This window comes from Octopus bimaculoides, chromosome 10, assembly GCF_046866305.1.
Source record: "Octopus bimaculoides isolate indiv1 chromosome 10, ASM4686630v1, whole genome shotgun sequence".
NCBI classification, from domain to species: domain Eukaryota; kingdom Metazoa; phylum Mollusca; class Cephalopoda; order Octopoda; family Octopodidae; genus Octopus; species Octopus bimaculoides.
Window position 1 is genome coordinate 75,194,234 of NC_142937.1, and position 10,000 is coordinate 75,204,233.

Below are 10,000 nucleotides of genomic sequence, written 5' to 3' on the forward strand. Positions count from 1 at the left end.
TGTATATGTTTGTGTGTCTGTGCTTGTCCCCCCCCCGCCACTATTGCTTGACAACCAGTGTTGGTGTGTTTATGTCCCTGTAACTTAGCAGTTCAGCCAACAGACCGATGGAATAAGTACTAGGTTTACAAAGAATAAGTCCTGGGGTCGATTTGAAACAAGTAAAAGAGCAAAAGAGTGTATGTGTGCATCTGTGTGTGAGCGTGTGTATGTGTGTGTGTGTGTGTGCACGTGTGTGCATACACGTGAGATTGTATATTTGTTTGTGTCTCCTCGGCATGGTGTCAAATGATATTTGTAAATGAGCATCTCACCAACACAGTGCTCATTTTTGGTCTTCTACGAAAACGTTTATACATGCTAAGAAAAGTACTGCATTCGAAATCAGTTGGGAACAAGCAGGGCATGCTACTTTAGAAAAATCTGTTTTAATGAATTCTGTCTCACCTATGCAAGCAAAGAAAAGTGAATGTTAAAACAATGATGATGATAATGATGATGATAATGATGCAGAGGAGGAGAAAGAAGAAGATGATGATGAGGGAGATGATATGGTGGCTTCATTTTATCTATTATTTATTGTTGTGGGCAATAAACCTTATTTAATTATCTATACATCTACATTTCATCTGCATTTTGTTTCTCCTTCTTATGAACGTTCCTAATGATGTTGAACAAACTTGAACCTCAACATCGAATTTCTCTTCTCATGAGCATTTAGCCTGATAAGTAATAAAAAAGAAAAGAAAAAAAAATTATTCTCATGTGGGGAAACAATTCTTATTTCTGTGAGTAAATAGCTCTTATTCAGACATTTGCCAATTTTAACCAATATCCTCTGATTAAAAATATTTCAGAAGGCAAGGAAGAAAACTAAATATCTTCAACTAAAATTTTGTGTCTACTAACAACCAATTTGAGGAAAAAACTGTCTTCTTGTTAAAATATGTAAGTTATTCTATTTATAGATTTGGTTTACACTGTGGCCTTTGACATACATTCTCACACATATACTTACATTTTTATCTACATAGATGTGAGACAACTGATAATTATTGAACATCATCCTATATGATTTTCCTCTCTTCTGGTGTTTTGCTATTTGAAACCATTTAAGAATGGAGAAAAAATATTCTTTTCTACTCTAGGTACAAGGCCTCAAATTTTGGAGGAGGGGACCAGTTGATTAGATAGACCCCTGTATGCAACTGATACTTAATTTATCGACCCCTGAAAGGATGAAGGGCAAAGTCAACCTCGGCAGAATTCGAACTCAGAACATAAAAACTGACGAAATAGTGCTAACCATTTCACCCAGCATGCTAACGTTTCTGCCAGCTTGCTGCTTTTATGAAGAAAAAATATTGTAGCATGATCGTTGTGAATGAATCCTTTAATACCATAAATTCAGAATTATATAAATTTATTAAATTATGAATTAAAAGCTACTTAAAATTCATAATTTTATTGTCTTTTACATATGCTATGCTCTGGCACATCAGCAAATAGACGTTACTCTATTTGCATATAAGTCTCAGACCAGTGATTCATTTCACTTTGAGGTGATCTAAGTACGTGATATTGCAGAGCTACAATAATGGCAAAATATCAATATATACCATTCTTGGTCACTTCAGGGTGAGTTGTCTTACCTAGTCTAGGACACTCAGTGCTCTTTAACACTGAGTATCATGTAGGGGGCTTTCTCTGGATGCTATGTCGCAGCACATGGGTGTTTAAACAAAACATACACTATGTATGTGGAATGGATAGTGTTTTCCTTTCTAGAGCTGCTTTTCATTTATAATTTCATTTTCTTTCATATGTGCTACTGTGCAGTACATCAGTAAATAAACTTCACTTTATTTTCCTATAAGTTTCAAACCAGCAATTCATTTTGCTTTGAGTTGATCCAAACATATGGTACTGAGGAACCATAATAATGCTGAAACATTGATATCTACCATTTTTGGCCAATCTGGGGTGAGCTATCTCACCTGGTCTGGGAAATTCAGTGTTCTTTAACACCTGGTATCATGTAGGGAGCTTTCCCCAGACATTATCCCATAGCAAATGGGCATTTAAACAAAACACAATCACTATGAATGTGCAATCAATAATATAAATGAATAAATGAAGATTTAAATTCAACTTAATTAGAAATTACAAAAATTTAGAATAAAACAGTTGAACCATTTAATATGTTGTACAAGGGATGGTCTTTTCTAGAAGTGACTGACATTAATTTTTAGGGGAACTGTCTTCTACTCTAGACCCAATGTGATCAATGCTTTGAAAGTGGATTTGTAAAATGGGAAAAAGACTATACAAAGCTCATCATGGATTTAGTTATTATTCATGACAAGAATTCAAACCACTTCAAGACATCTTCAGACATCTCCAGACATCTCCTCAATTGAGAAAGGAAAAACTATGGTGTTATTTCTGTAATCTCAAAACTAAAGACTCAACCAAAACACAGAACTGCTTGACACACTTCCACTCATACATCTTTTTCTCCAGTACATGGAACAAAGAAACATAAGAGTGGTGACAAGGACCATCAGAAATGATGTAGATCTGTGGGTTGGAATCACATTTGTTTTTTAATCAAGGTATGAGGAGTGGTTAAAGGAGTGTTCATGAGAAGCAATATGAGGTCAAGGACTCCAAAGGTCACAAGGTCACAAAATCATATTGGCACTATGCTCAGTTGAAAGCACTGAAGTAAAGGCTATGAAATTCATGACAGAGAACAAAGAAATTAGTTGCTACATCTGTCATAGTAAGGAATTCCAGCCATGTTTTGTTGTTCACTACTTCAACAGCTCCTTTATAGAATCCAGTGGCTAAAGACATTATCAGGAGGAACCATGTCCGGTTTAGGCCCCTACTCTTCTACCGTTTTAGACGTGGTGGAGCCCCCACTTTCGGAGATATCTTCAGTTCTGGTGTTGAGTGCGTTTTTTTTCTTTCTCCTTTTTTCTTTTGTTGTTTGGTTTCATTTTGGAGCATTTTCTCCCGAAGAACTAGAAAAACAGGCAAAAAGAAAAAAAGTGACAATCAAAGGTATATGTAGTAATGGTGGTCGTGGTGATAGTAGTAGTAGTAGAAGTAGTTTCAGTTCTATAGCACAAGTACAAATCCACTGTTTATGCCTGTGAGAGAATTTTTCTATTAGTTTTAAAGGGAAGAAAAGATGGATAATCACAAGTGAAATGTTTCTAAAATTGAGTTCTCAATGACAGAACCAAAATTTAGAATCAATAACCAGCAGTCCTGTACTCTATAAACACCTAAACCCCCTAACCTCCCATGAAGCACATGTCTCAGTATGGCCACATTCCAACTACTGAAGCCAGAATACAGTTGAGTGGGCGAGCATAATAGCACAAAAACTTACAACCATGTTTAGTCATATCAAGAAAACATAAGATATATTCTGTATAGGTGATTTAATAAACATATATATGAGAAGGTTTGTTTTATTTTCATGAAAGACAAACTCTTCAACTCTATAATTGCTTTCAAAATAGTTATCTGCTGCATAGTCTCCAGGGGAACTTAACGCATAAAGGCATCATTCAACTATTTATTATAAGTGTCTCGTTTGGGAAATTATTTTGTTCCAGACTAATGCTGATCAATGATTTTTAACAAGTTCTTCATAACTACTTGAAACTTTTCTCCTGGTCTCTGTCTACCAAGACACTATACAACATTTCAGACAATTTTGATACTAATTAGTAGACTTGCCAAAAATAAAACATTTTCATTTTGCTTCATTTTCATGTTTGTTTTGTTTTGTTATTGTTTTTCTGGAGGTTTCTTTTCTTTTTAACTCCCGCTAATTCTTCAATTCTTATATAGCTTATTGTTATAAATTCTTCCACATTGAAAGAAAAAGACTTGAAGAAGAAGCAACCAAAATACAAAAAAAAAAACAAAAAAAAAACAATTAAATACCATTCTAAATCTGAATAATTACTTTGATGTAACCTCCATACTATTATTTGCTTTTCTTTATTTTTGTCTTAGTTATATTCTTTTATTTATTTGCTTTGGGTTTTGGTTTTGTTCTTCTAGAAACTGTTTCATTTAAGACAAATTATGTTGGGAAAATGAGCAGCAGTTCACTTAATTACATATATTTTTGAAAGAAATATTGTAATTTTGACAGTGTAAATGTGAAGGTGTAACCAAGTAATAAATATTGAGAACCAGGTATAAATTTAATGACATGATGTTGCTGTTGTTGTCATTGTTGTTTAGCTTCCCATCCCCACTCCTTGTAGAACCAAACAGGCATATGATAAAGGGCATTCTAGTCATAACCGCCCTGTTTTTTTTATTTTTATTTTTAAAACAAGTATTAGTTGAGCACTGAGGTTATTGTAAATGACTTATCCCCAATCCCTAAATTACTAGCCTTATACCAAAATTTAAGCCATTATCATTATTATTATCATTATATCTTATTTTGTCAGCCCTCATGGCTAATAAAGAAAGGATTATTGTTATCATAATTATTATTATTAATGCGGTGAGCTGGCAGAATTGTTAGCACGTTAGGCAAAAATGCTTAGTGGCATTTTGTCCACCTTTATACTCTGAGTTCAAATTCTGCCAAGGTTTACTTTGTCTTCCATCCTTTCAGGGTTGAACACTAGGGTGAATGTAATTGATTTTTCCCTTCCCTTGAACTTACTGGCCTTGTGCCAAAATTTGAAACCAGACCCAGGAAGACCTGGGATGAGGTGGTGAAGCACGACCTTTGAACATTAGGCTTCACCGAGGCAATGACTAGTGACCGAGACATTTGGAAATATGCAGTGCATGAGAAGACCTGGCAAGCCAAGTGAGACCATAACCCGTGGCCTATGCCAGGGATGTAGCCAGCCCATTTATGCGTACCTTTCCTTCATTGGACACTAAACACTGCTTGCGAAGACCTGTTGAGGAAAGGTGGAATTGAAATCGAATCAAATTCGATGACTGGCACCTGTGCCAGTGGAGCGCTGAGAGCACCATCTGAGTGTGATCATCGCCAGAGCAGTTGACTGGCTTCTGTGCCTGTGGAACATAAAAAGCACCATTCGAGCATGATCGTTACCAGCGTCGCCTTACTGGCACTTGTGCCGGTGGCACATGACAAAGCACCTCAGTAAGGTCGTTGCCAGTGCCGCTGGACTGGCTCCTGTGCAGGTGGCATGTAAAAAACACCATTTGAGTGTGGCCATTGCCAGTACTGCCTGACTGGCCTTTGTGCATGTGGCACATAAAAGCATCCACTACACTCTCAGAGTGGTTGGCGTTAAGAAGGGCATCCAGTTGTAGAAACTCTGCCAAATCAGATTGGAGCCTCGTGCAGCCATCTGGCTCGCCAGTCCTCAGTTAATTCATCCAACCCATGTAAGCATGGAAAGCAGACGTTAAATGAGGATGATGATCATCATCATCGTCATCAATGCACAATTAAATGTAAAATAAATATAATAATTGATTTAGATAACTGATACCTTTTCATTTCTTCATTTTTTTCTCCATATTTTAATTCTATGTGATCAGTCAGTCAGTTAGAAATAGCAACTAAATTTCTTCTAAATTATAATAAATCATATCTATTCTCATAAAAAAGTAAGCATTGTACAATGTGCTCTTAGATATATAATGCCTTAAAAAGATTGGATAGTCAATGCTAGAAGGTTTTGCTGAGCTTTCAGTAACTGCAACATCATAATGAATGTATTATCAGCCAATGCAGGAGCATGTATGTGTTTATTTGACTTGCTACAACTAACCACAAAGTTTTTCTCAAAGCACAATGTATAGTCTTACAAACAGAGATAAACGTTAAATAATGAGATTATTGATTTTTAATATCTTGAAGAAAGAATAGCATGGACACAATCATAAGTCTTCATGATCAGTACAAGTGCTGTCTTGGAGTTGATTTGGGTCTAAGCAATGGCAAAAACTATTTATAAAAGTAAAGTAATAACTAGCACTATATCAAACTCTACCACTGTTAGAAATAGCTGCCAAATCTCCCTTAAATCATACCTTTCCTCATCATAAATAGGAAGAATGTATAGGAGAAAGTGTCTTAGATATATGATGCCTAACAAAATGAGGGAATGGTCATGAAGGCAATATGTTTGGTCATATGACTGTTATGTATTTTATACTCCAATTGAATTGGTTGAGTAGTTCGATCACCAGATAATTTCTTTTCAATGTCGAGTCTGGAGGAAGGGACAGTGCCCATGACTTTTGCTGAGAATAGTAAGTTTGATGGCTTTTCATTAAGTTCTATTTAAATTATTGATGGAAAGACATGAGTAGGGAGAAGATCCGAGAGGGCTGATGGTCCGGGGACAAAACATTGCATGCAGTTGTGAGTGGATGCAGCAAGGGGTACAAAGTGTAGAGAGACACAAATATGGGAACAGAGGCACTTATAGAAGCAATAGAAAAGACATAAAGGCCCATCATCAGGCCAGAAGGCAGAACATACATGTGAGTGACTGAATGCCAGTCAGTTAAATGACCCTTCTCTAAATGGAATTAGTATTTATGATTCCTTGAAGTCTGAACTTAAATCTGGCTGAGGTTAACATTACCTTTCACTCTTTCAGAGTCAATAAATACAGGGTGTCCCAAAATTAAGGCAAATGAAGTTTGAGGCTATAATAACTATCAACAAATGTGATAAAATATGAAAATCTATATATATAAAAATAAGAATGTGTGTCTGTATGTCTGTCTGTGTGAATCCCTAAAACTCGAGAACTACGCAACCAATTTCATTCAAATTTTACAGATGCCTTACTTAGGGTTCCAGTTGTGTTTTAGTCAAAAAAAATGTTAACTTCTTGCAGAGTTCAAGCCCACGGAAACATAATATCTCCTCCACTATTTAAGTACTACGTGTCAAAAGTGAAACAAAAAACACTCATGTCAAATACTTTCACTTTAAAAATGAAACTATTCTACAAACTAAAACAATCACATTTCGATACTGTAATGACAGATACTTTCAGAGAGAGAGAGAAAGAGAGAGAGAGAGAGAGAACGAGAGAAAGAGAGAGAGAGAGAAAGAGAGAAAGAGAGAGATGTATATGTATACATATAGATGTATATGTACACGTATATGCATATATATATATATATATAGATATAGATCTATATGCATACATGTATATGTATACACATGTGTAGATGTACATATATATAGATGTACATGTAATATGTACACATATATACATATATATACATGCATACAGATATCTATACATATATACACCCATCACACACAAACACATGCACACAAACACACACATTAGTCATTTGTTTTCTTATCCAAAACTACTGAACGGATCTTTATGAAATTTGGAAATTATATTCTATGTATAACGGCCATAACTCCCATGAAAATTCATATATTTTTGATGTTGATGAAATTTTAACCCGAACATAACAGATGAGCATTATTTGTAATTCAACGGTACAACAGTGCAAGACTACCCTTTCAGATATACTTACATTGTGATTTCTGCAATGTGGTGCATAAATTGTCAAGTAAATGAGACGCATCTTTGCCTCCACTGATTCACTTGCAAAGTGTTGAGTAAAATTATTTCGTTGCAGACCTCCTTTGGGTCTTTTTATTATCACTACGACACACATAGTCCCCAGTTGGTAACATTAATTCCAAGGCCCTCCTAGATGAGAGACTGGCATTCCACTTAATGTCTATGTTCCATGCTGGCATGGATTGGAGAGTTATTAATGTAGAAATATGGTATCGTAGCTACTAACAGTTGAGGGTTGCGTAGTCTAGACGGCGTTTTTAGATTTCATTATTCTCTTTAACCCGGGCAAAGCCGGGTATTTCTGCTAGTTATTCATAATTATAGAAGCTTAGGGTGTCTTCTTTTTGTTTCATTTCAGATTTATAAATTAGATAAAAGCTATTGACCAAAATATAATCGTAACCTTTCACAAAGGAGGCGAAAGTAATACAGCTATAGCAAAAAAGCTTAAAATCAACCAAACAACAGTCTGGAAAATAGTCAGAAAATTTCAAGAGACTGGTTCCATCGCTGATCGACTTGGACGTGGCCAAAAAAGAAGTGTGTAGACCACTCAGCTTATCAAAAGATATGGTGAAATTCTTGTCATTTCATTAGAAAACTGGCTGCCACAGCAAAAATAAGCTGAACATCAATATATTGAATGTTGAAAGAGGATCTCAGGACTCAACCATCGTGAGCTCGAGCAAGTTTATAAAACCATGAAACTGGAGAGAAGTCGTCTTATCTTCCATAAGATTGCTGAAGACATGTTGGTCAGCCTAGTGCTCACTAATGAAAAGACATTTGTCATCAAACAGGCAGTAAACCACCAGAACGATCGACTTTGAAGTGTATCTAGCTCTGTCAGAGGTAGACTAATAAATCGATGTCAAAACCCACAGTCAGTTGTGGTTTTGGCGGTAGTGACAGCCACTGGAAGGTTTCATCTCATTTTTGTGCCCTCAGATTTTAAAGTTAACGTCCAGCAATACATTAGAGATATTTTGGAAGCTGATCTGCTTCCATGGGTGAATGAGCACTTTCAAGGCACACCTTGGAGCCTCCAGCAGGACTCAGCACCATCCCACAGCTCCAAACAGACACAACACCGGATTCAGAAAAACATTCTGCCATTCACAGGCAAGGATGTATGGTTCTCAAGAAGCCCTGATCCTAAACTGCTGGATTTCACTGTTTGGTTCATTTTGGAGACAATGGTTTTGAGCGCCCCTCATGCTTTGCTCAACGCTCTGAAGACAATACTGTGCCAAGAATCAGCTTTGATTCTGCAAGAACAGCAGTGTGCTGCATGTGAAGCATTCGCACCGAGACTTAAGTCTGTGATTCAAAATCTAGGAGGTTATTTTGAATAAATGTGGTAGTGTCATAATTGTGTTTCCTTTATCATCGCATTGCAATGCTCAGACCCAAAATATAACAATATTTTGGTTTGGCAAAATTGAAAAAAGTTGGTTGTCTTAATATTGGGACACCCTGTATTGTATCAGTTCAGACCAGTGACAGAATTGTTGGTGTTTGTTGAGATACCTTGTGGTATCTACTCTGTGTTTCTCTGCATTCTGACAGCAATGACATAAAGACAAAGCTGAGTAAAGGAGGACCCCCTGCTTATCTCTCGGACAACATTAATTGTATGGAAAGGGAAGGTGTGCGTTTATGGGCAATAGCTGGTCTTCCATAAAAAAAGTTTGGCCTAGATTTGTACAATCAAAAGGAACTTTCCTGATGCAGATCAACTACCCCTAAAAGGCAAACAAAGATAGCCATATAAAAGCCAGTTTGTCAGTGACCTGCCAACCCCTGACAAAGTTTACAACCCATACCAGCATAGAAAACAAATGTTAAATGATGATGATCATGATGATGATAATGAACAGCTTGTCTGAACCTAAATTTGATGTTTAGGACTTAGGACATATTTTAGAAGTTAGGCATCAAAATATATTTATAATCTTTAAGCCAGTGGGGAAGGAAAGGGCTTCTGGTATAGGTGTGAGAAAAGAATCCTCCAATTGGTCACCTGGCCCAAATGCTTGTAACAGAGTGGATCTGCTAAAGCACCCAGTGTGCAAGGCAGCATGCTGAACTGAACAACAGATTAAGTCTACTGTCCATGTTTAATTCTTTACAAATTCCAATACCAGACACTGTCCTAGTGTCTTCAAATGGTTGCACAAATAAATATAGAAATTAAATATCTGAAAGCACAACCAAATGCAACTAAAATTGAGAAAAGTTCACAAATAGCCACAACTACATGAGATTATGAAGAAAAAAGTAAATAAGTAAACAAATAAGATAAATATAAAAATATATTTATTTTATTTTTTAAGACAGTTTATTCAGTTATTACCATTTTCTTTATTTTAACTTGCATTCATTTGTATTTTGAAAAGTTGATA